Source organism: Tiliqua scincoides, chromosome 4 (assembly GCF_035046505.1).
Source record: "Tiliqua scincoides isolate rTilSci1 chromosome 4, rTilSci1.hap2, whole genome shotgun sequence".
NCBI classification, from domain to species: Eukaryota; Metazoa; Chordata; class Lepidosauria; order Squamata; family Scincidae; genus Tiliqua; species Tiliqua scincoides.
In genome coordinates, this window is record NC_089824.1 from 159,237,167 (window position 1) to 159,263,336 (window position 26,170).

A 26,170-nucleotide genomic window follows, 5' to 3' on the forward strand; every position below is an offset into this window, starting at 1 on the left:
CTTTCTGATCTGACAGACCTGTTTTGGATAATTCGTTAAACATGACAAAAAAGGCTCGTATTGCTCTAGTTCATTTTTGACCTTTCTTACTATTAGAAAATTAATTTAAGGAGTGAAACAAATGTATTAGTGTTGTCATAAAAAAGAAGATGAATTCCTTGCCTTCAAGCTGTTTCTTCATATTAATCCATCACACCATGTAACATGATTGCTTTTTGACACGTAACATCTTGCAAAGATATTTTCCACGATGACACCAACTTTTATTAAATACTGCTCATACATTTTAGCTCTAAAACTTATTAATAGGACAGAATGTACAGCTAAAACCACTGAGACTGTGAGTATGCTTCTCTCCCCATCCATTTTTGCAAACTTTAGCAGCTCTGCTCATAGTTATGAGATTATTGTGCAGCAAAACAAAACGAAAAGCACACTTGGCTTTCCAGCTCTTGAAAGTGGCAAAAGAGTGACTTTCCAGCTCCATGTAGCTGGCAAAAGAGTGATAAGCGCACACTGGGTAGGCAACTGAAATGGTGATCAACTTGTTGGAGGAGCTGGAGGAGGAGGTAAACTGGCAAGGGGTGCCACACCCCTCATATCTGCCTGCCACTACCTGGGCCCACTACTCAGATTGTTTCACCCAGGCACTGCTCATGCTGTATGGGTGAGCAAAAGGAGGATGGGGTGCAACTCCAGTGGCAGAGCTGGAGGCAGCCCCTGCTGCTGCCTTTGCCACCTCCAGGCTTCTGCCACCTCCACCACTGCTTCCTAGTCCAGTGAGGAAGAAGCTGGAAGAAGAGAGGTTCTGCTGTTGGGATCCTCCGAGTCAGTCTAAGGCAGCAGAAGAGATGAGGCAAGGCTGTGGTCGCAGTGGGTATAGGATGGGGGGGAGTACATGTGTGCTGGTAGTGGGTGATTTTTATACCATTCCAGGCAGTGGATCAGCTTGGGCCAGACATGTTAACATTTTGTGGTGCCTTATTTGCCTAGGTTTATCACTTGTTACTTCAGAAGCCAAAGTTAGGTTGTACCTTTATTAGAATGAACTGAAGTATCACATGGCAAGCTTCTGGGTTCTCCTTTTTTCAGGATAAATGTTAACCAAAACTGCAGGTGGGGAGCAGAGAAGGTTTGGCATGATGGAGGAGCCCCTACAGTTTATAACAGGCTGGAAATTCAATATGAATTTGCAAACTCCTGCTCAGGCAAAACATTCAGTGAATTTTGAGAAAAGCTTAAAAGAGTTCCAGTTCTAGTGAAATTTCTAAGCATGTCACTGAGGGCTATGTCGAAGCATAAGGCTGCACAGATACACTTGGAATGGATGGCCTTGTAGGAAGAAGCTGCCTACAGCTGCCTTCTTCTTTCAGAAGAAGCTCTGAAACTGCACAATGGCCTAATCCTAAGCAACCTCTCCCACACCAGTGCAGCAGTGTCAGTGTGGGATCCACTGCATCCTACGGGGGTCGTTGGAATGCTTGTGGGCTTCTTGAGGTCAGGGGACATTGTCCCTGCTGGGGCTTACCCTGGGGCAAGGGGACAAATGTTCCTGCTAACTGGGTAAGAGGCACTTTCTTCAAGTGGGTGCTCCTCTTTTTAGCAAGGGAAGAGTAACTGGCCCGCCTCACCCCAGCAGTCTCTTTTCTAGCGACTATCTGCTGGTGTTCTTTTGCATCTTTATACATTGTGAGCCCTTTTGGGACAGGGAGCCATTAGTTATTTGATTTTTCTCTGTAAACTGCTTTGTGAACTTTTTTGTTGAAAAGTGGTATATAAATAGTGTTCGTAATCATAATAATGTTTTCTTACCTCAAGAAGCGCACCAGCATTCCAACAACCCCCATAGGATGCAACAGAGCCTATTCCGGGGCTTACCCTGGGGCAAGGGGACAAATGCATCTACTCAGACCTGCACCTACTAAATCGCTGTCGCAAAGCCGAGTGGATTCATGCCAGCAGATCTGACTCAGGAAGGAGGGTAGGATACAGCATGAACTGCTGCTGCTGATCCCACCATCCTCCTGGGCCCAGTTCACCTGCCCGTGCCCCATCACCACTCTCCCCCAATGTTACACCTGGTGACAGCCCTCTTCTGCCCCTCTGCTGCCCAGTGTGGAGCTTACCTGCTTCACCATGTGTTGAGGCCTGCACTGGCACCAACAAGACAGCGTAGCTCTTCCCATCACATTACTACTACCTTTTGCGCTGTCACAATGTGCTTTACAGCACATTTTTGACAGTCTGCACCAGTACAGTGGTTGCTCTACCATAGGATTCTCCCCTAAACCTCTGTAACCCAAAGCAATGTAGGATAAACACAATTAATGGACTTTGAACACATATAAATTAAGATTGGATTTCAATGCGGACATCTCCATAGCATCTTCCACTGTGTGATTGGGGGATTAGAAAGAAATTTGTTCTCTTCCTTCATAGCATCCCAGCCCATTGCCTGCTGAACACACAGGAAGCAAAAATAGAAAGCTGCGGATATTTTTTGAGTGGTATTTGAGCTGCAAGGCAGAATTTCAGAAGCTTGTTAAAATCACATTAAATCATGAAGACACACAATAGGGAGTGTATCCAAAATCTAAATAGGCGTCTACAAATAATATTGGCTGTGCACAGAGCTTGTATTGTGAAGGCATAAATTAAATCACAGAAGACAGCAAAAGTTATGAAGTTAAAGCTGGAAAGAGATTTTCATTCTGATTTAAGCTGCAGCAGAAGGAAGGGTTGATGTTTGCATGCAAAGCTTGGGACTATAGATAAGTCAATAGAAGAACTGCTATTTCTACACTATTCCACTCTGGCCTAGAAAATCCCTTTCATCCAAATCATACACAGGTTTGGCCACAAAGCTTCCAAATCACCATGCTTCAACTATTTGGGTTAACGCTAGGCCATAAAATGAATGCTCCTCTCAGTTTTTTCAGGAGTTCCAACAATGCCTAATGTGTGATTCAGGTATTTATTTTTGAGGTGGCAAAACCAGCACACGTTTATTTCCTACTCCTGCATTTTTACAGAATGAAACAAAATAGTATTGGAAATCAAGAAATGAAGGAGCGAATTGGAATGGGAGGAGATATTGTGCAAGCCCACAGCACATTCCTAATTTTCCAAATCATGGTTTGGAGGATCATGTAAAGGTCAAAATACATGTGGCATGTTCCAGAAGAGTTCTTATGTGTTTATCAGCCTGATCCTATTGGGCTACCATGCCCACAGAATGTGTGTTCTGCTGCTGCCAGCTGATGGAAAGCAGCCATATAATGCTGGATACCAGCACATGCTGTCAGTGTGCCAGCAGGAAGGCCAGAGCATTCCCACATGTGCAGAGGAACTTAGATGGTGCCGGGGGTGGGGTGGGAAGGTGGAGCACATGGGAAAAGGCAGGGAGGGGGTGGAGTGCAGCGGGGAGAGCAGGACAGGGTGGCAAGGGGGCTGGAGATGGGCAGATAAAATCCAGGAGGGGGCAGGTTCAGCAGCAGCAGTGCACACTGCATCCAAACCCCCTTCCTAGGCCTGATCGACCTGCAACTCAGACTTTCTCCAGCTGTAGAGTTTGTGCAGATCTGCGTTGACCCAGAAGCTGCTGGGGCTTACCCTGGGGCAATGGGGCAAATGTCCCCTTACCTTGAGGAGACCTCAAGCAGCCAAAACTCCTCCATGGGATAAAGCAGAGTTGGTTTATAGCAACCAGAGTTGGTTTATAGCAGTGCTGTTTATAGAATGGTTGGCAACCTTCAGTCTCGAAAGACTATGGTATAAGCCTACAGCACCTGGTATTCCCAAGCGGTCTCCCATCCAAGTACTAACCAGGCCTGACCCTGCTTAGCTTCCGAGATCAGACGAGATCGGACATGTGCAGGGTAACAGTCGCTGCGTCAGCAAAAAGGTTTGCTATTGATAAGATTAGCAAAGCAGTAAGTTTTAAGCATTTCCCTAAATTCATGCCTTTTCCTGTCTTCGTTTCTTTCTACCCCCCTCCCTCTCTGTTACTCTGTATTGGTGGTTGCTATAGGTTCTTGCTTTGGAGGGAGAGAAGGGGTCTGAGACAAGTTTGCAGGTGTCAAAGGGAACTACTCAAGACTTGTGAAAACGTTCTGGGCGACTTGGAAAGTACCTCCGTTATGACTTGTTTTTGAGTTGAGTCTCAGGGTGGAGACTCATGACTCAATCGAGTTAAGCCGCACCTGACTTGCCCATCCCTGGGTATAATATCTATACCAATGCATTCGGAGGTGACAATGGAGGAGCAAGAAATCTGGAAGTGGGTCTTTAAAGCTATTTTTCCACTGATTTGGTATCCACTGATTTTTTTTTTAATCCACTGGGGGTTCCAGAACAAGGCACAACCTGTAAAAAGGCACAACCTGTATTGTTCATTGATTTTTTTTTGCTTCCATGGTTTACCCTCCCTAAAGCATCTTCTGAACTTGGTTCAAATGCTTTCCTTTTTTCTTCTTAGCACCCCTTAGATCCCTTCTTAGCATTCCTTATAAGCATCCCTTTTTCGCATTAGCATCCCCAAGATCCCTTGTTAGCATCCCTTAGCTTGCACGCTCTCCTTCCTACTTTAGAGTCACTAAAGCCCTGTGGAGACTATTAGCCCAATCCTGAACAATATATGCAAGGAGGGAATGGGATTGTACCCTCTGGCCCTACCTTCCCTCATTGATTCACTCATTAGTCTGCACAGAGCTTGCATGCACACAACTTCTGCAAAGAAGAGCAAATCAATATTTGGTGGTTGGGCCTGCACCTTCCTCCACTCATTGATTGCCCCCACATTTAGTCAGTTACTCAGGTCTAGAAAGCTTTCAAGATATTCTATATTACGTTGAAGCAAAGGGTCATAACAATTATAGACTGTTGCAAAAACAAATATGTCCCATAGAAAAGAAGTGTTTTCTCATCCAAAATCTGCTTAGGGAACCTTCATTTGTGGCAAGCAAATAAAGCCCCTGGATACTGCTATTTTCTTAACAAGGGAGTTGTTACCAAATGAATTGTTATCATTCTATCTGCCAGCAACTCGCCTGACAGCTCTGTCTGTATGTAAATTACCTTTTTCAGGAGTCTTTCATTTTGGAAGCCTCATCAAAAAAGCATATTCTGTTTTAAATTATCCTTGCTTCTCCAAAATATCTCCCTTGCCACCCTTAAAAATCATTCCTTCTATTTTTGATTGGGAATTTCTTCAGCACTGAAGTCTTAAAATAAATGGCTTGTTTGCAGTTGGATTTTGTCCCCTGTGTGTGTGTTAGTGATGCTTATTTATTTACTTATTTATTTATTCGATTTCCCATGTAGACAATATGGAGAATAGCTGTATGGAGCACAGAAGTTTGTCAAATACTGTGTACAAAGTCTGTGAAATTTTGGCTCCATATACTCTGCATTCATTTGTCTTTTGAGAGTGATGTCATGTCATTTACATCATAAATCATCCTCCTCATCAGATTTATATGAAAGATGATAAATCTACAGCAATCCAGAGGGGGAAAACTGGCCTTACCTCTGATTGAAGGTAGTCTTTAATATGAATTTGAGAATGTAAGAAACCATGCTCCTATCTATGTATACTTTGCTCAGTGCTGAGTGCATAGTTCATTGCTATATACGTTTTTTTATTTATTTTAAAAACCAGAAGCATGTAATGTGCGATTCACACTTAATGGGTTTCCATTATATTCAAATATTTGTATTGAGTTCATAATAGCGAAGTATCCATGGACATAAAACTTAGTTAACATGTACAGCATAAAACTATGACTTCACCAGTACATCTCTGGATCAGACAGGGTCACCCTCAAGAGATCTTTCCTGCTCTCTTGTATTGCACCCTACCAGTCTTTATGGCCCACAGGTATTGCTGCTGTGCAGGGCCTAGGAGAGGGGGGTAAACGGGGTAATTTGTACGTGGACCCAGAGTCAGAAGGGGGGCCCAGGAGCCAAAGCAGGGGACCTAGAAATTTCCTAGGATCTTACAGTTTCCAATCACACCCAGACTCACTGCCCAAGCGGAATGCTGGGGGCATGTGACAGTGACTACTGCCACAAGCCATACACACCAGGCCCAGGAATGCATACATTCCTTAACAGTGTCACATCTGGGAAGAAACTGACCTGCTACAGTAGCTCTTTGGCTTGTGAATCCTTTACCCATGAAGGAGAGTATAGGAATTCAGTGACACAGCTGCAGCACTGCAGCTGCTACAGAAGTCGGTTTTGGTGTACAAAGGACACTTTCCATTCTAGTGTAAGCCTAAAAACACATCTCCTACAATGATTTTCTATATTTGAAATATTTTACAGAGACTTAGGAGTGTGTTTGGTTTTCTGTATTACTATATCTAGCTACCAACATTGCACCGGCAGATAAATCCGAGCTCTGCATTGGGAAGACTGATAGACCTGGGCTCCAAAGACTATTCTGGCTGTTGCCACATTCCCCTTTCCTGGTTTGCCCCCATCCTGCCCACCCCCATTGCCACCCCCACTCTGTTTCATCCCTTCCCTCTTTGGGAAGAGGCCCAAAAGAAACTTTGTACCCCCTGATAAAATTCCTTTCAGAGGCCCTGCCACTGTGGCAAAACTGGATAGACAAGAGAGCCTGCTCCCGCCTCCTGCCCCCCCCCCCCCACTTTTGCTCAATGCAAAAGCAAAACATTAACCCCACCCTGCCTCCTGGCTGGAACTTCCCTGCTGCTCACCTGGGCAGAATGATGGCCCCCACAAGGTCTTTCACGCAGCGAGAAAGGTAAGCAAGCACACCCAGACACAGACAGACTCGTCTGCATGCTTGGGGACTGAGTCCATGCCCTAGTCATCAACATGGCTGACTTGAGTGTAAAAGCAAAAAACACGTATTTTTGTGACTCAGACTTAAGTCACCTGACTCAAGTTCCCATCCATGCAGTTTGGCAGCCCTAAAACTACATGTGGTGAGTTGTTAACCAGCATGCAGTGCACAGTCCGTTTGGGTCATGCTGATCTTTCCTTGCCACTGAGCTTACTATTATTAAGTCCTGGGGTTGGTGGCAAAGATACCTTCCCTTGGCTGGTGCAGGTCCGGGCAGTTGGAGCAAAGTTCTTTCTTACAAAGAGGAGGCAGAAGTAAGCTCTCTATAATTCCTGCCCTGACTAATGACTGAGCCAGGCTCGTCTTCCCCTCACTATGGTGTTATTCTGGGGGAGAGGGTGTGGCCTTCCAGTGGGCCTTTGTCTGGTGGCAGACCAGACACCAGTGTGTCCTTCAGTGTGTCCTTCACCTCAGTACTACTGTGAGAGGATGATGGCAGACATAGCCCTACCTTCTGGGGCTATTGTAAGGAAACCTAATATAATGTACATGAATTTATTTCGAGACTTGGAAAAAGCACATTTAGTACAATGTTGTTGTTGGCACTGGCTTAGCTCTGGCTAGTCACCTCAACAAAGTGCATTGGCAGACAGGGATCAGATTTATGTACCCCAATTAAAAAAAGAAAGAAAATAACATATCTGGCTATCTCCAAGAAATATAGGGAGAAGAAAACAGGCTGGGGTCATACAACATCAAAAACATAGCATACAATATGCCCTCAATGTACACAAGGATATTTCAAGGAACCTGGAAGGCAGAGGACAGGGGAAACCAAGCAAGAGAGTCTGGCTTTCTTCCTCCTTGCATTGTGTTTCCAGCTCAGGTCTTTCATTCCCATCCCTTTTTATTTTCTTGGCGATCGCAGCTGGAAATTTTGTCCGATTAGTAGAAAGTTTTCCCCCTATTAAGCCCCTGAATCTCCTTCAAGAGACTGATAGACTGGGCCCTAACGGCAGTCGCTTTACTTCCTTTCAGGAGCCATCCATCAGGCTGACAGTGGCTGCCGATGGGCCAGTCATATTGTCTATATTTCATACACAAACATCAGGCCTGCTGACAGCACTTTGCACACTCGGAAATTGCTTTTGCTGTGAGTTGAATTTCAACGAGAGTATTTCCTCCACCCTGCCCCCCTCTCCCTGGCTCTGTCTCTCTGTGTTTATGACCCTCAGGAGGAGAAGAGCTGCTGTGAATAGATAATGCCGAAAGCGCGCTGGTATGGCGCAGAAGATTTTGTGTCTGAAGTATTTAATGTTTACAGCAAATTTGGTGTTTGTTAATTTGCACTTTGATTCATTCCTTCAAAGAGCTGTCATTGCATTCTTCCACTTGTCCTTTGTACAGATGTGCAGTGACTCCCACCATACTCTCTCTCTCTGTCTCTCTCTCTGTATGTGTGGAATGAGCAAGATATAGAGGTGGAGCAAAGAGAACAGTGAGAAGAATTCCACTGTGCCCCGTGGCTTGTACAGCAAACGTGAGCCACTGTTTAAAATCACTCAGCTGGGGAGGATGTAGAATGTAGGCTTGTAATTGGAGAAGAGCTGTCCCTTTGGCTTGGAGGGTGGTGGTGGGAATGAACAGATATGTTATCTAGTATGTGACACATATTAAATATCTTGTGTATTACTGCATTCAAGGGAAGGGAGAGGAGGGGCTCTACTGAAGACTAGATGAAGGTGTTGTCAAGCCCAGCTCATTACACTACACTAATGGTGCAGTGACTGTTAGAAAATAGGATCATGGAAATAGTACAGTTCAACTGAAAAAAAGATGGAAGGGGCCTCAGATGAACGATTTGCCCCAACTCCCCTCAGAACCTGCAAAAGGGCATAATTGGAGATCAAGCTACTAGGATTAATTTGAATTGTGTCTGTTTTTAGAGACAGGGCATAATAAGTAATCATTCCTATCATTGATGAATACATTATTTGCAGAGAAGAGAATGGGGGATATGCCCTGTTCCCTTAGTACTGATTCTTGCGCCACTTCATTGTTTTCGGTACTGAAATAAAAGCGTCCGCACTGCGGACCACAGTCACAAACATGCCATAAGGCACATTTGCTGGGCTTACTGCAGGGCTTCTGCTGGATCTAGCCCAACACCAGCTGGAGCTGGGCTGGCACACGGCGGGCGCCTGGGTTCCACAGCTCGGCCGTCTCCTGGACGGTTATTGATTAGGTCATCTATTTTCTGAAGTGACTGGCAGCCCAATCCTGTAGGCACCTTCTGCTGATGGAATGAGTGTACCAAAAGCAAAGGCCCACTCAATCAGCACTGTGGCTGCAGTGACAACATGCACAGTGAGGCCACCAGCATGAAAGACTGGTGTCTGCACACGTGCACCACTGGAGAATCCAGCCACCACTGAACAATGTGAGTTGGTTCAGGGTGTGAGCTGTGGGCAGGAAGGGGAGGGGAAGATTGGAATGGGGGATTCCAGGAAGCATGTCAGGGGAAGGCAATGGTGCCACCGAAATCCTATATCCCCCACCTAGCCTCAGCATGCCCTCTTTGATCCACTTGGACTTGTGCCAGCCAAAGAGCTGGCAGAGATCTGAGCAGAACCACTGGAGACCACTGGCTGGTCTCCAGTGGTTCTGGAGACATGATGGAGTAGATAAGTAATAATTTTGTTTACTTACTCTCTGTCATGCCATGGTGTCTGGCTGTCCTGCAGGAGAAGATTGGATCATAACACTCTTATCCCATGGATCCTTGCAGATGTTACTGGCACTTTGAATATTGTGCCTGTGATGGAACTGTAGATATGGAAGCAAATAGTGCAGAGCCTTCTTGCCCTGCAGCCTGCTGGTACAAAATCCCATGGAAGCCAATCACTAACTGTGAGCACAGAAATTTACATTCAAGCACCTTTTCAAGCAAACAATATCATACAAAGACAGAATCTTTTGCTGTGCAATTAGTGACAGCATTTTGTAAATGATTGAAATGTGGAAGGGTTTTTAAGCTCTTTCTCATATTTTTGTTTACACTGTATTTGTTTTTATCTGTTTGCCACCTTATGGCCCGATCCTCTGCCCCACCAGCCCTATTCACATGATGGAGCGTGTGCTGCATGCTATGGTGGTGGTGGTGGGGGGAGTATGACCAGACTGCCCGGAACGGAGCTTATGCTGTTGGGTTGCGAGATCTGTCGGCATAAGCTCAAGCATACAATAGGGCTGCTAGTAAGTGATTATGCTTCTATGAAGTTGTTTACTATTTCTAGACTTAGGGTCCAGTCCTATCCATCTTTCCTGTGCCAATGCAGGGAATGTGTGGCATCCTATGGTGGGGGGTGGAGAATCATAGAGGCCTCCTTAAGGTAAGAGAATGTTTATTGCCTTACTCCGGGGCTGCATTGCAGCTGCATCAGTGCTGAAAAGATGAATAAGATTGCACCCTTAATTTTTCCAGATCTTATCACAAGCCTCAAATCAGGGTTTGAGGGTATTATTTAGGGTTTTATCTGTTGTCACTGTCTGGCACAGTTAGACTTTTCTTAACTTGTGGAAATTCTGCATAATTTTCCCCCAGTAAAATTCCCTTGCTCTTTGCCTTTTTATGTTGTGATGAAGTATTTGGAATTGTGAAATAGTTTGCTTTAATCTTAAGCCATTTCATTGTTTCTCAATTCTATTTGTGCTAGATTTTTTTTGTACTGTTGAAAAGAATTCACCCTTATGGTTTACAGATCTCTCCTGCCTTTGTAAACTTGAGGTCTTCCTAACTCATTTGGAAGCAAATGAAAAGCAACTGTTACCCTGCAGATGCCCGATGACCTTGGAAGCTAAGCAGAGTCAGGCCTGGTTAGTACTTGGATGGGAGACCACCTGGGAATACTGGCTGCTGTAGGCTTATACCATAGTCTTTCGAGACTGAAGGTTGCCAACCAACTCACAGTGCAATCCAACCCTCTCCCCCACCAAACCAATACAAGTCCCTTATGCTGGCTCCCAGCCTCCATGAACATGTCCAGTCTCCATGAACGGATCAAACTCAGAAGGGGGTTGGGATTAGCTGCGACAGCACAGGCAGATCCTAATCCCTGTCCCCAGCTCAAGCAGTGTTACTCACTGCATCAAACCAGTGCTAGATACAGCGCAGACCAGTTGGCCTGCCTCTTCCATCGTGGGTTAGGATTGTGCTCTCAGGAACCAATCAGAAGTTTTCCATCCAATTCTAAATTTCTAAGCTGTCACTGTGAAGCAAGTGTTTGAATTTATCATCTTTTGGTGCACACCACTGCTGGTGGTTTTTAAAAGAACAAGCTATGGGACAATGGCTTTAGAAAAATGCACACTTCTAAGTTTCAACTCTCATGGACAAGATGCCTGAATACCTTTGAAAAGTTTTTTTTTTTAATTGTCCAATTATCTGCCACTGATATATATTTGGAAGACAGATCATGGAAGTAAATGCTGGACAGCAACCATTTACAATTAGGCTGGTGGCCATTTTAAGCAATTAGATTAGGCTTCTGGCTTTCTCGTTTCAAATCTTTGTCTTAATTAAATGGTTGCGATAATGCTTGAGTCAAGCATTCAAGTCAAACACCCCCATGTTAGACTATACCAAAATAGATTGTGTAATTTTGTTTTGATTAGATGTTTAAATTTTAACTGTATAGCTTTTGTGATGAATGAATTGCACAGATTACTCTGTTTATATAGGCTCCTTTTAAAGATGGTTTTTGATAAAGCACTAAGAACAGCTTTCTACACTGCACTGCCTTGTAAATACACTGCACTGCCTTGGTGCAGTGATTGTAGAATTTCTTTCCTTGGAGATTGTAAGAAAACTTTGGACAGGCATCTGTCATGGATGTTTTGGCTATAGGACATTTGGCTTCAGGGCAAGACTACAATAGATCATCCAATGGGTCCATTTCAAATATAATATGTGATTCTATGGGAATAGGTTATTTCAGTTTAGCAAGGGCTGCTGTTCTCAAATTACTTTCTCCAAAGTAGCTGGACGGATTTTTAAAGAGGTACCAATAGCCAAAACTGTGCAAGTAGACTTCTATCCTGGATCATCTGATTTTACAGTGTTTCTGCTCCAAAGTACCACATGTTTCCCTGGCTCTCCCTTGCCAGCCTCTCTGTAGCGTACCTGTTGATATGAAAACATGAGTTTAAAAAATGTAATTCATAGGGGAAGTCTAATTATATTTGGCATTCCATCTGACATGGACCAAGTTTTTCTATGGAAAGTAGCAATGTTCTGTTTTCCTGACAGCAAACATACCCTGGTGTACTGAGGGTGGGTGGTGGTGGGGGGATATTCTGCTTCCTTCCAGCGAAAGCATTTAAGAGTAAAGAGCAAATGCAAAATAAATAGCAAATGTAAAGAGTAGAACTCACATGAGTAAGAATGGAAGCTTGGAGTGCTGTCTCTAAAATCTTTCTTGAAATTAAAAAAAAAAAAGTCCTTCAGAAAAGAAGCTTTTAAAACAGCAGTAACAATGCCAAATGATTAGAAGTGTTTGAAAAATGTGTTATTTACCTTACTCAGAAGTAAGCCCATTGTGTTCAGTAAGATTTTGGCTGTAACCCTATCTTATTCACCAGAAATAAACACCTCTGCAGATGATTCATTATATACCTTGTATAAGAGTTGTAACAATAACACTTAACCACAATGGCCTCTTCTCTGCTTTACTTTTTTCACATGTAAAGCGGTGATTCTTACCATGTGCATGCCTTCTGTGGTAATAAAAGGGCCTGATTTTGTCTTATGGTAATTTGATGCATCTTGCCTTCGGTTCAGGACTAGTCTGTCTATGAGGATGAGTGAGGCACCTCCACTCAGGCAGCAGGCACCGGATGGTATGAGATGCTTCTGCCTCCTACCACTAGGGGTGCCATTCCACCTGCCTGCTTGCCTGCCCACCATTACCACTGCTGCTGCAATTGCCGGCAGTGCTGCATATCTGTGACTGTTCCTGGATGAGCTTTACCCTTCCTGAAGAGGAGGTGGAGGCGAGGAGAGTGAGGCTCAAGTGTCTCCCCACCACTCTCCTCTCATAAGAACATAAGAACAGCCCCACTGGATCAGGCCATAGGCCCATCTAGTCCAGCTTCCTGTATCTCACAGCGGCCCACCAAATGCCCCAGGGAGCACACCAGATAACAAGAGACCTCATCCTGGTGCCCTCCCTTGCATCTGGCATTCTGACATAACCCATTTCTAAAATCAGGAGGTTGCGCATACACATCATGGCTTGTACCCCGTAATGGATTTTTCCTCCAGAAACTTGTCCAATCCCCTTTTAAAGGCATCCAGGCCGAGTTCCGCAGACCGACCATACGCTGAGTAAAGAAATATTTTCTTTTGTCTGTTCTATCTCTCCCAACACTCAATTTTAGTGGATGTCCCCGGGTTCTGGTGTTATGTGAGAGTGTAAAGAGCATCTCCCTATCCACTCTGTCCATCCCCTGCATAATTTTGTGTCTCAATCATGTCCCCCCTCAGGCGTTTCTTTTCTAGACTGAAGAGGCCCAAATGGTTAGCTCCTCATGGTTAGCTGTGTGGAAGGAATCGGTTACTCCCACACACAGTGGTGGACCTCCCATTATATTTGATGGGGCAAATGCCCCAGGTGCGAGCCTTTAGGAGTCTGCGGAAGCCTCTCTGAGGTTCCAGATGGGGTCCGAAACAGTACTTCTGTTTTTCTGAAAGCTTCCCCAATGCAGTCTGGGGTTGTATGAGGCTCTGTGAGCCATAGCTGAGTGGGGGGATTTGTGTGGGGGGGGGGAGGTGGCACCAGCCTGCTGGGGTTGCCAACATGGACCTTTGGGGCTGGGGAGGTCCATCATTGTCCATACAGAACAGAGTTTTCTGAATTCTTTTTAATATCAAGAAAACTGCAAGCAATGTTACACAGGCAGAACAAGGGAACAGGGAAACTAAAAAGGATGTTAAATCAGCTATAGAAAGAGAAGCAGTAGAAAAGTTCTAAACAACAAACTTCCTTGAAATAAGGCAAGTGATTAACATCACTTGCAAAAAATTATTGCTAGCAAAGAATAGGGCTAATATCTGAACAGCTCAGGCTTTTTTACCATTGTATACCACTCCAGCAGTAAGAAGTGTGAAGCTCATCAGGGTGTTTACAACCATGCTGTTTGGCCCAGCGAAAGATTTCTTGACCCTCAAAAGGACCATGAGTCATGGTCCTCCTGAGATAACATGGACCCCATGGGTTAGGTGTCAATCAGACCTCCAGCTTCAATCATGAAGTCAAATAGGCTTAAGTTTAAATGCAGACTCTCACATGCCCACCTGGCAGATCAATTGATCCTTATCCATTTCCCCCAAAGATCTTATCTAGAATGTCAATGTCTAGAAAAAGAAAATGTTGGCACTTTCCAATTGCTTCTGCCCCTTGACCTTTTTGTTTTGGGAAATGGTTGAAGATGTGGTTGGAAATGCTGTAGCATATTCTTTCTCCCCTTCCTTTTTCCAAAATTGCCCTTGTTGGAGAGTACTTCCTTGTGAAAGCTGCACTTTGTACGTACAATGGTTCCATATCTTTAATCTGTGGAGTTCTTTATGTTTTTCTTCCCTAGTCTACTGCCTCTTTTTGTTAATCACAAATGCCTCACATTTGTCCCACAAATTTGTCCTACATTTGTCCCACAAATGTGCATTGCCAGCAATGTTGGATCTGGAGTTATTTCAGTTGGGTTACTACTAGTAGGAAAACTGTGAGGAGAAGCGGAGCATTATGTAAAATCCTGCATTGCAGATCTTGGGTTTGATGCAAAGAGTTCAATAAAGTGTTACACTTTAATCACGGAGATAAAGATCGCAAGATGCAAAGCCTTAAGACAAAACAGAAAGGGAAAAGATAGATAACACAATGAGGGTGGGGGAAGAGAAGCATTATGTTCCAGAAAGTTAACAAAGGAAACAGACACAAACAAAGAAAACAACCCCCAAAACTTTCTTTTCCATCTGAGCTTAGATTTATTTTTTACATTAATGGAAGGAAGGGTTGAACGTCAGTGCACATGAATCTCTTTTACACTTTAAAAGACCAAAATGCCATAGCTTTATATACGAATCAATGACATTTACAAGGACTTGGGTAGCTACTAATAAAACCAGCAGGGTGCTACAGTAGCTGTTTTTAAAGTGTGTGCCAGCAGCACAGCATTTATCACATTGTGCTTACCCTGACAACTGATCCCATATGACTGTCAGGATTCGTATTTTGGGTAAGCGGATTGTGGCAGTGTATGCTCAGTGTGGGATCAGAGCTAGTTTAGATCAGATGCTGAACTGATAAAGGTTAGAATGAATGTGCAGGAACAAGCCAGAGGACATGTTGAAAAATCAATCAGCAAATGGGTCATTAACTAGGTGGGTGAATCTATGGGCCAGAAAAAGAACAAAAGAGCCACAGGATTGGGGATAGGAGCTGAAACCAGATACAGGCGAGGTGAAGTTAAGTTCTTGACAGTAGCCCAAGTTCCTGTTTGTTTTGTTTGCTCAAGACATCAAGACAGGGCAGAAAAATGAAGCATATAACTTAAAAGGAATGAGTTGTTCACTGCTTTGATTTGGACTTCTTCAGAGCTCTTTTGCTGCAAGACCTAACCTGTGAGGTACTGAAGGAACGATTCCACATCTGGATTGCACGACTGCTGCGATGTTGCAGAAGGCTTTCCACAGCATGGGGAGAGCAAGCAGATTGTTGTTGTGCATAAGTCTGAGTATGCATCAATGTGCATGACCAAGAATTGTTGTGTCTGGGTCATAGACTAATTCGCACTGTTGTCATGGAGGATCATGTTATTTACGGGAACGATGGGGTAATACAATGACAGTGGACGTGTAGTATGCACACAGGCCTAAAGGAGCTAGATACTGGTTGGGACCAGGATGCAGCTGGACTCAACATGAAATATTTTGGCTTGCCATTGGGTAAGGAGTTCTGTAGAACTAACTGGAAGGCAGTGCCTGTCTCCACCCTCAGTCTTCATTCCTCTTTAACTAGGCATCAGTGAGCTACCTCAGGCTCAGTTGTGATTGAGATCCACAATTAAAAGTAAAGTAGGGAATGCTCGCAAGACTTTTTCCCCCCCAAAAAGAGTGCTACATTTGCTTATAACTGCTGTCCTCTTGAAAAGTGGAGAAGTAGTGGAGAGGCAGTGTGGATGTGTACACTCCATACTATGCTTGCACATTATTATCATGCATTCTCTTAAGACATGTGAAACTTGCAGTGGCAATTCTGGCCCCTGTGCCACCCTGGGGTGAGCCTGGAAATGCCACATTCCACCAAAGGAAATGCTGCCCCCCCTCCCACTGGTCGTGTCTGGATGTCTTCTGGGGGCTGCTAAGGCTGTGTGTGTCCTCTCCAACCCTCAGAAGGCCTTCTAAGGCCTCTGTAAAGTACTTCCTGTTTCTCCCCCCAAAACAGAAGTACCTTTCTAAGGCCTTCCAGTGACCTACTAAGGACCAGAGAGGTCACACACAGCCTTTCCGGCCCTCAGAAGACCTCCAGACACAACCACTGGGGCAGCAGCATGGAACCAGGTGGTACGTCTGAGGGGGTGGTGCTACCACCCCCGCTGTTCCACCCCAAGGAGTATTTGCACCTGCTGACTCTCGCTGGTACACCACTGGAAACTTGTGCACACAAGGGAAATCTATTGAATGTACAGTAACCAACTACCATAGCTCATGGCACAGCTCATTGAAATGATATGAACTATGAAGGAAGGCATGGATATGGCTACAACAATAGATAGCCTTTATTGTGATAAGAATACAATAACTGGGAAGGGTGTTGCAGTATTCACATGACTAGGTTGTCAAGACGTAGCAATGTCCTGGTTCATAGGTGGGGAAAAATGAAGACATGAGTTTGAAAGGCAAATCCAGGAGGGCTAGCCCTAGCTGGTCCAGGGAGGAAAATGAGGCCAGGGAGTCCAGATTGCTTTCCTGGGTGACACATTCCTTGAGAGGTAGCTCAGCAGCTACCTTGAGCTATGGTATGCAGTTGCTTCCAGAGAAATGGTGTGGGAGAAAGGCTGGAAAGAGAAGGGAGTGGTCTGATACCTTTCCTGGTTACCTGCTGGCACAGCAGTTCTTGGGCAGCAGAAGGGATGGGGTGCTTGACATATCACCAGTAGGTAGCTGAGCAATTTGTGTGGGGTCAGGAGGAACAGCAACAGCAGCAGGTTGAAGAGTAACAACGAGGGGGCCGTGACCCAACTTTTTATAACCAAGCTTCTCATAGTCTTGTTTATACATTCAAACCTGCTGGCCAGTCAAGGTGCAATTGGTCATGGAATGTGCCCAAACAAGCCAGCCAAGTAGAGGTGAGTGACTGCTCTGAAGAGCAACTTTCTTTTCCTCCAAAGGCCTGATGCATCCTTGCCATCAGACTAAGAAGAAGACCGATCTGGGTCATGCTCACTGGACATGAACCTAGCCCAAGTAGGTGTGTAAAACAAATGTGTCGGGTAACAATATGTCAGACTTCTAATGTGCTTGTTTAAAAAAATAAAGGTTAAACTTCTTAATACTAAATGCTTAAGGTTTAATACCAGATGGCAATACATGGGCCAAAGTGCCTGTCTTCCAATCCCAACTTGAACACATTTCCCATAACTGAGTTTGTATCTAGGAAAGAAAAAATGTAACATGCTTTACTTCAACTTAATTTCAATGGCAAGAGTTCTCCATCTTTAGTGTATGTTAGACTGGAGTGGGACCTTTTTATGTTTTCAGGCTGCAACTCCAATTTTCTGTTTCTTGCATTAACCTCTTGCACCTTTGCTTATAGTTGTTTTCAGATAAACTGTTCAGGTGAAAGATGAGTTTTGGCATTTTAAGAATTAAGCTGGGGGGAAGCATTTGTTGAACTTTTATAAATCTGAGTGGGAAAAGCTTTTCCTTCAGTACTATTACATTTGTAATTGGTGTGCAGGTGTGGGTGTTTTTCCTGGAATTATTTTTATAATATGGAGTAAAAATATGGAATGGCAGTTTAAATGAATCCTCTCATGCTTTATGCTGAGCTTACCCTTACTTACCCTTACTTACCCTTTTGTTCTATATATTTCTTTAGAATTTATTACAAGCAAAATGTATGTTGAAGGTAAGAGTGTACCTGAATGGTCAACTTTTTTTTATTTTTTTTGCAGCAAAGAGACACTACTAGTTGCAGAAACAACTGTTTAGTTTATCCCCTAGTGAATAAAAACAAAATTCAGTGGATACCAAAAGAGTGGAAAAATAGCTTTAAAGGTCCCCTTCTAGGTTTCTTGTTCTTCTGTTGTTGCCCCAGAATGCATCGGTACAGACACTATACTGCATTCAACCACTAGATGGAATGAATAATGGAATCTAATATAATTAAAATTATTTAACAGCACAAAGGTAGGAAATAGGATTTTGGTTCTGTTTTTTCCTTGTTACAAGGCAATTAAAGGTGAACCTTGTTGTCATTGGTAAATCAGTGGATACTAAATCAGTGGATACAGAGATCTCACCTATAAGTAGAGAAGTGGTTTGAACTTCAAAAGCATGTAGAAAATATTCATGGTATAAACTAAGAGCTGGATCATATATTCTTGAGAGGCAGCATCAGGGGTTGGCCAAATAGAGTTGTGCCCAAAGCATTCATCCAGTATCGTGCCACACTTTCACTTTACCTGCGCAGAAGTTAAATGTGCATCTTGTACATTCTGTTAAATGATGTTTATTCCCCTCTCAGTCCTTCACTTTTGAAATACTGAGGGATATCTAGGAATGGAGTTTATAGCTTACATAATACAAAATGTTGCAGGAAGGAGGAGAACTGTTATTTCAAACACTTGATCACCCAAAATGCTGTATTCGATGGAAGGCTTCCCTTTTGCTGTTGCAATGATTCCACTGTTTGTTTTTCCAGCCCAAATGGAAGACCTCTCATAGTACAAACATGGGTTGGCCTTAGGCAATGGCTAGGAAGTATCCTATTTGTGACAAAAAATATTCACTGCAATTGCTAGACAAGAGAAACTGTCACATTTCATTAGAGAATACCACTAGTTAGTATTTGACAGTGCAGAACGACTATTTTTCTGAACCATATTGATCTTTTTCTGTGACTAACAATAACAGAGTCCTTAATTTTTAAATCACTGTATTTAATTTGGGTTAGGGATCATTGTTTCTGCTTTCAGAATCACTCTTACATTGCAATTCTAACTTGTCCACAAGCTGGCGCAGCTATCCCTACACCTGTTCCAAGGGTTGCAAAGCACATTTGCAGTAACTCATGAGTTGGCAGTGCCAGCCCAAAGTCCTGTTGGTGCTGCGTTCAGCAGTGCCAACAGGTAAGATTGCACCAGAAGGCACGGTGGGTGGCAGAGGGTGGCGAGAGGGTATTTTGGAGATGGGAAGGGGGCGTTTTGGGGTGGGAAGGGCGGAACAGGGGCGGATTGGGCCCAAGAGGATGTGAGATTGGCAAAGCAGACCTCAGCCATATTCTAACCCCCTTCCTGGCCCACCTGGCATTATGCCAGACTTCTCGGATTTGCGCCAGCTAAATACCTGGTTTTCAGTAGCTAAATAGCAGCTAAAAATAGCAGCTAAATAGTGTTTTTTATGCTTTCCAGGCAAACTCAGGCATTTTTCATCTGCCTGTTTGTACTTTTATTACCCACTTTCCTTCCCCATATTGTTTAATTCTCTTTAGACTAACTTGTTACATATTGCCCTTGGTCTTCCTAGTTCACATTCACAAGTACAGGGGAGTTCCTGTATCTGCAGTTTCATGTATCTGAGAGTGCAAGAGCCCCCCCCCCCAACGCTCTCTGTGCACCCTCTAGAGGTTATTCTGAGCCCTGCAGAGGTTGTGTGCATCCGTCCATGACCTCTGTGGGCTTCAGAATAGCTGTTAACATGAAAAAAGTCACTTCTGGTTTTTCAGGAAAACCAGAAGTGATGCTTTTAATGCCTTTAAAAGGCATTATGAGGGTCAGAGAAGCCACTGAGGGTATCTATGGGTTCAGTTTAACTGTGGAGGGTTCCAGAATGTAACCACCATGCACCGGCATCACTAGGGGGTGTGGGCCGCACCAGGTGATGTGCTAGGGTGGTGACATGCCCTGGGGGAGGACGCGCTAACTTCATGGAGTTAGGAGCTACTGCATCATGCCATACACCGTTGGATGTGGAATGGCCATTGGAGTGCAATGCAAAAAACAGAATTGAAATTGCTCCTTTCGTTCAAATGTTATGGCCAAAAAACCAGAAGGAAAAAATGCATGGAGCCCTATGGAAAGTGAAAGTGAGCCGTATCGTGCGATTAATCACAAGCAGGCATACTTGCCATAGTCTGTTGTAAAGGGCAGGCTGAGAGGAATCCAATGACAGCAGAATGGTCCGGCTCCAATGAATGCAGCCCCCAAAAAACACTCAAGAAGCTCCCCCCCTCCCAGCTGCGAGTCTGAGCCCGAAACAAAGCCATGTGGCCGCCTTTACTCTTGAGTAGGTGGACTTGCCTTAGTTGAGGCAGGCTGAGAGGCTCCAAGGATGTCAGAATAGTCCTCATCCAATGAGTGCAGCCCCCAAAAACATGGAGAAGGAGGTTCCTCCCTCCCAGCTGCCTCCCTCCCAGTCTATGGAGCCCTATGGAAAGCAAAGCAGCGTCACAGTCGTGTTTACTCGCAAGTAGGCAGACGTGCCTTGGCTGGTGGTCAGGCCAGGCAAAGGGGAATGTGAGGACACCAGAAGGGTCCTGATCAGATGGAGCTGCTCCAGAAGGCAGCCTCCGCCCCTACCCTAAAAAGAATGAAAAAGAGGCTTGAATGTTAAGGGGAAAGTTTTCTATTTTGCACTTGTGAAGCCAGGTGGGTCTTTATTCTGATGTGCCTGAAATAGAAGAAATTTAAACTGGGCACTGGGAGGGCTGAAGAGCTCACTGATTCTTTTTGGGGGGTTGTTCTTGCAGGCAGACTACAGAGTAAGCTCCATTGACCACTATGGGACTTACTTCAGAGTAGACATGCATAGGATTGGGCTTACAGGCTGCAATCCTACCCACACTTTCCTGAGAGTAAGCCCCATTGACCAAAATAGTACTTCAGAGTAGATTCACTTGGTGGAACAGGACTGGCTCCCCCTTATTTAATTATTTTATTTTAATTTAATTATTTATAATTATTTATTTTTATTTGCTTGATGATGTCACTTCTGGCCATGACATCACTTCCAATGGGTCCTTGTCTGATCTTGGAAGCTAAGCAGGGTCAGGCCTGGTTAGTACTTGGATGGGAGACTGCCTGGGAATACTGGGTGCTGTAGGCTTATACCATAGTCTTTTGAGACTGAAGGTTGCCAACCAATTGGACAGATTGTCATTCTAAAAAGTGGGTCCCAGTGCTAAAAGTTTGAGAACTGCTGCAATAAGGTGTTAGTAAGTTGACATGGGTGTTTGTTTGTGTATGACTCTACAAGTTTTCAAAATCACTAAAATCAGAATTTGGAGGAACAATGCCATCATGTTATATATCAATCAATGCGTAATTTCATGTAGAATGGAATGAAACAAACCACATTGAAATGTCTGTGTTATAACAAAAGGTACAGCCAAAAAACCGGTGGGGGCGGGGCGATGGTACATAACCACACCCACCTGGGGCGTTGTCCCGCCCACTGCATGGGGTGACGTGCAGGCCTCCCGCACCGGGTGACGTGAATCCTAGTGATGCCACTGCCCCCATGGATACCGGGCCACACCTGTAATTGTCAGGCGTATTTGATTTTTAATAAGAATCCCTTGTATTCAGTGCTCTTGGAGAAGGCTTTTCCACAGATGGCCTTCCTCTGCCTGGTCTCTGCAGTCTGGAATGGTGGCAGCGGATACAAGCTGTCAAGGTTCTCCCCCTCCCCCCTCAGCAAAAGCTGCTGCTCCAGTAAAGGAAAAGCAGGAAGGGGGTGTGCATGTTCTAACCCAGCTTTTCATCTCATGGCATACTGGCAGGGCAATAAAATTGTCAAGGCACACCATCAGGTTTTTGACAATTGACAAGGTGCACCATGCAGACAGTGGGAGCTCACACCCCCCATTGGCCCTACTAATAAATTACCTTCCCCCAAATTCTGGTGGCACACTTGTGGACCACTCGCAGCACACTAGTATGGCACGGCACAGTGGTTGAAAATGGCTGTTCTAACCAGTAGAAACTACTCCCTTGGTCAGCCTGCCTTCTCCCGAGAGACCTTTCCCTGACAAAATGCATTTATTCCTTTTTAAAAATTTATATTCTGACATGACCACCATGCCTCAATGCAGCTATCAAGAAAACAATTTAAAAACATTGAAACAGCGAACAATACATTTTGCATTAAGTTGCACGATTCAGTTTGTTCTCTGTTTCTTGGTATGGAAGGGCAGCTTCCCAGGAGCCTGAGACTAGAGGGTGCTTTCCTTGCTGTGCAGAGGCTACTGTGAGACTCTGAACAATGAACCAGGACAGAAAAATTAGTCCCAGCTGTGATTAATACCAAGTAGTGTTGCCAAACTTTTATTTCTGTCAAGGGTCCTGTACAGCATGATATAGTGAAACTCAGCAGGAGAATCTTTTGTGGCATGGAGCTAGAGTCATGAAGCTCCATGCCCTGACATTTTACCTGTTACAAAGTTGCTAAGGGCACAGAGATTCTGGTAGAATTTAAACTTAATCTGAGCGCCTAGAATGATGGTGGTGGGGAGAAATCAAGAATCACTCCTGCCCCCCTTAATTAGAATTACAATTGAACAACTAATGAGCAAGACCCTCATTTACAAAGTGTTTAGAAGGTTTATTGAATTCTAGAGTCTCAATATATTTGGAACTCAAAAAGATTTTTCAGGAGAAAAGTTCATGGTGTTGAAAAACAATCAAAAAAAGTTTTTTATCTGCGGTTTCTGTTTTTAGCTATTTTTTAAATATCAAATAGATTATTTTTAAAAGATCTGTTTTGAGTTTGAAACCTGTTTTTAAATCTTGCGCTGAGTTAAACCCTCTATCTGCCTTCAGAAGTTGTTGATAGTTATGTACTATACAGTCTTAATTCAATTACCAATGGGCCAGAGTGATTGACAACCTATCCTCCCACTGTTCCATGGAATCAAGGTAAATTAAGAATATTAAAAGACAATTAAATCAACATGCGTATTAAATATTGTGAAAAATGAATTAACAGGACCACATACTGTTTCGCCGCAGCTGCTAACAGCTGATAGCCCCAAAGGGAAGGTTCTGTGGGCTGATGTAAAATGTTCATCACATTGCTTTTCTGTTATGTCCTCCTGCTGTGATCTTCTTGCATCTGTGTCATTTAATGTCCCAACCATGTCCTTGTCTGGTGTCCTGACTTCTGTACTTTTGGTTGTTTTTTTAAAGCAATATACTCCTCGAACTGCTTTTTCTGACTGCCTTCTTATCAACTTCCATTTCCTTTCTGGCAGCCCAATCCTAACCTGTGCTGGTGCAGTCAGGCCACACTGCCTGCACTTTATTGGTAGTTCGATCTTTCCTTCCCACCATTCTGCTGCTAAATAAAAATGCATACTCATAGGACACTCCCTCTGTGACCACAGCGGGGAGCACAAGTGGTGAAGTGGAGAAAAAGACTGAGACCAATGTCTAGAGATGAAAAGAGGCAATAGCGTTATTGGTTACAGCAGTGGTTATCAAACTCTCCAGGAGACTTTGAAAGCCACTAAGTCTTTGCTGCAGGCAGCGGGAGTGGGGGGGAAGGCAGAGACACAATGCCCAGCATCGCACCTCTGATCTGGGTGCAGGGGTACGCTGCCACTCACCGCTGCCTGCAGGAGCTTCCCAGGGGTCGAGGAAGCCCAGTGCCGGCTTCAGCAGGGCTGCCCACGCAGCACAGAGCCCTCCAGAAGGTGATTGTGACCATTTCCTGTTTCTTGATCGCAAAACCAGAAGTGGTCATGATCACCTTCTGGAGGGCTCTGCACTGCGTGGGGAGCCCTGCTGAGGCTGGCGCTGGGCTCTCCCAGGAGGCTCCTGCAGGTGGCAGTGAGTAGCAGCGCACCCCTGTGCCCAGATCAGAGGAGCAATGCTGGGCATCGCGTCTCTGTCTTCTCCCACTCCCCGCCCCTTAAGGGAGAAGAGTCCAGGGCTTTCAGGCTGTGGCATCATGACACCACAGTTTGAAAACCACTGGGTTACAGCTTCACAGACAAAAGGCCAGAAAGACCCACCCAACCACTTTGAGAATGGCAGCCGAATCACTCTGTTTGTGCTGTTGTTTCACCTGTTCAGCAGGTGGTGTGGTAAAGTAGTGAAGGACTCTCTTCTGTGGCTTACTACTACTACTACTACTACTACTACTACTACTACTACTACTACTACTACTATGACTACTACTGTCTCTCTCTCTGCAAACCGGAGAGAGGAAAACAGCCACAAAATTGCACTTTGCTGCTATCAGTTATCATAGACATGGGGCTCTTTTTCTCCCTGCTCAGGACTGAGAATAAACAGGAGTGGCTGGGTGAAAGGAAAGACCAAGCCCTGTTGAGCTGACAGCTGTCAATCAGGGATGTTTCCTTCCTATGATTCCACTCTACACTGAGGGGAAAAGCACCGCTATTTACTAAACTCAGGGCCCAATCCTATCCAATTTTGCAGCACCGATGCAGCTGCAGTGCAGTCCTAAGGTAAGAGAACAAATGTTATCTTACCTTGAGGAGTCCTCCATGACTGCCACCCCACCGCAGGATTCCAGTCATGCTCCATTGGCATGGCTCCATTGGGGCTGGAAAGTTGAATAGGATTGGGCCTTCAGTCCAAAAGCTACAAATTAATGATTCATTTAAGGTTTAGAGAGAAAGTGAAAGGCACTTTATATGAAGCAATAACATTTGCTGTTTTCCCCTTATGGCATCAACCACATTGCCTCCCCCTCCCTATTGTACTTGGAGGAATGGACTAGTAGGGAGCAGTTGAATCCATTGCATCTTTTCAAAGTCAGCACATGAGGTAACCTTGTTCTTCTTTTCCAGCTGAAGGCACAGTTCTGGGAAGCATGCCATCATCTGTCTGTAGGCCTTGTTTGTTTTATGAAGGTTGCAGGCACCTGGAAGGGTTGGAAACGCTGTCTTCTTAATAACGTACACAAATAAAAACAAGGTTCAGAAGGTGTAATAAAACTCAGCGGCCGACTGACAGCATAGCATTTTTGGCAGGCTGGGAGAAGAAGACGTCTCAGCGCCTTTATTTGCTAAAGAAAGGAAGGAGGACAAGAGGCCATTGAAGCTGCATGCTCGGTCATTGAATTCATTGACAAGGCTACTTCTATCCTGGCTTAAGAGTATAGAAAGCTCACCATTTTTGATTTGAAACTTGCAAGCTAGATTCAGAATTTTAGAACTTTGAATTTGTCCTCACTAGGCAGGGCTGCTGAGAGCCGGCATTGGGCCTGGGGCAAGATGCCTGATTACTTCCCTCTTCCTAAATGCATTGAGGTAATAGAAGTATACTGAAAGTGGATTAAAGCTGTAGTGGAAACACAACTCTGGATAGGCTGAGATTGTGTTACCCAAATTTATCATGTAATAAATTTTTTGGGGGCTGTATAGTTAATTTTGTCATGGCCCAGCCCCCCTTGAAGTACAGTCTCTGGGAATTTTGCCCCCTGCAAACCACCACCCCCCATCTCCTCAGGCCTGTCACTAGGATCTGGTTCAATTGCTATTTTGGGCCTTGTTCTTCATTCACAAGAGTCGCGTACTCAGTCAAGCAATAAGTGATGTGTCTGCTGGGAGTTCACAGATTTCAGTACTCCCTCTTTGTTCTGAAATTTGCTTTTGAGTACAGTGAAGCTACTACAACTGTAATCCATAAGTTTCCAGCATCATGTACAGGCTGTTGAAAAGCCAGGAAATGATCTTTAAGTAACCCATGAATCATTTAGGTACCTCTTATGCTTGCCAGTTTGAACTATATCGTAGTTAGTGAAAGGCTTCCACAGTGCAAACCTCTCCTATTGTCCTTCCATTTAGGAGAGCTGAGAGATCTCACATTTTGTGTTCTGCACTCGAGAAAGAACTGAGGGGATGTGGAGTCCAAATTGCCTCAATTTAAATGTAAATTTTGACTTTTCACATCTGAGTAGAATGTCTATTTATTTTTAAAAAGACTCAGACCTGAAGCAAAGAAAGAATCAAATCTCTTTCTTGCTAATATTGATATATTTTCCACACAGTAATCTTTGCTTTCCTCATTTTTTTTTTACTTTAAAATTAATTTTGCTGAGGGAAGGAG

General features: G+C 44.3%; 1 protein-coding gene and 1 pseudogene across 1 annotated transcript in view; one reads left to right on the forward strand and one right to left on the reverse strand.

The window, feature by feature from the left end:
- The window catches only part of BEND5 (BEN domain containing 5), a 1,022,542-nt gene that overhangs the window by 869,529 nt on the left and 126,843 nt on the right, over positions 1-26,170 (forward strand). The window lies entirely within an intron of this gene.
- On the reverse strand, positions 3,777-3,898 carry LOC136650764 (5S ribosomal RNA; annotated as a pseudogene).